The sequence below is a fragment of the Trachymyrmex cornetzi genome, unplaced genomic scaffold (genome assembly GCF_001594075.2).
Source record: "Trachymyrmex cornetzi isolate Tcor2-1 unplaced genomic scaffold, Tcor1.1 scaffold350, whole genome shotgun sequence".
Lineage (NCBI taxonomy): Eukaryota > Metazoa > Arthropoda > Insecta > Hymenoptera > Formicidae > Trachymyrmex > Trachymyrmex cornetzi.
This window is the reverse complement of record NW_017298214.1, coordinates 156,942-157,548: the sequence shown is the minus strand read 5'-3', so window position 1 is coordinate 157,548 and position 607 is coordinate 156,942.

Here is a 607-nt window from a genome sequence, read left to right as displayed (position 1 = left end):
ACTTTCAAATTACATAATAAAAGTAAAAATAACTTAACATAATGTCGCTAACATAATATAAAACATAAAAGTTAATAGTAACATTTCATAATAAGTAAAAATACAATGTCTTGAATAGCTGTTGCAAAAAAGTAAAACCTCAGTAAAAAAGAGTAAATAATTATAACAATCTCTTAATTTTGTAAGAATATTTAATGTCGTTCAAAGTCTTGTATAAGTAGTCCCATTGAAATTAAAATTAACTTGCAATAACGAACATCTCTCTAGGAAAAAAATATATGTAATATGTAAATTAAACTTAAACAAATTATCAAAACATTATTTAACAATGTTAGATGAATATAAAAGTAACGGAAAATTATTTTACCTTGTCAGAAGAAAAAATAAATAAAAAAGGAGTTATAATCTATTGAAACTATGCTAAATATGCAACCACGCGAACATCTCTAAGAACAATTATAAATAATATAAAACTATTTTTACTTTTATTATATAATTTGAAAGTCTTTTTATTGTTACCGGATTTCTAAGTTAATTTTTGTTATTTGCATTGAAAATGACCCGATCGGAGTCGAAACGTATGTATGTAATGTTATTATTTTAATTA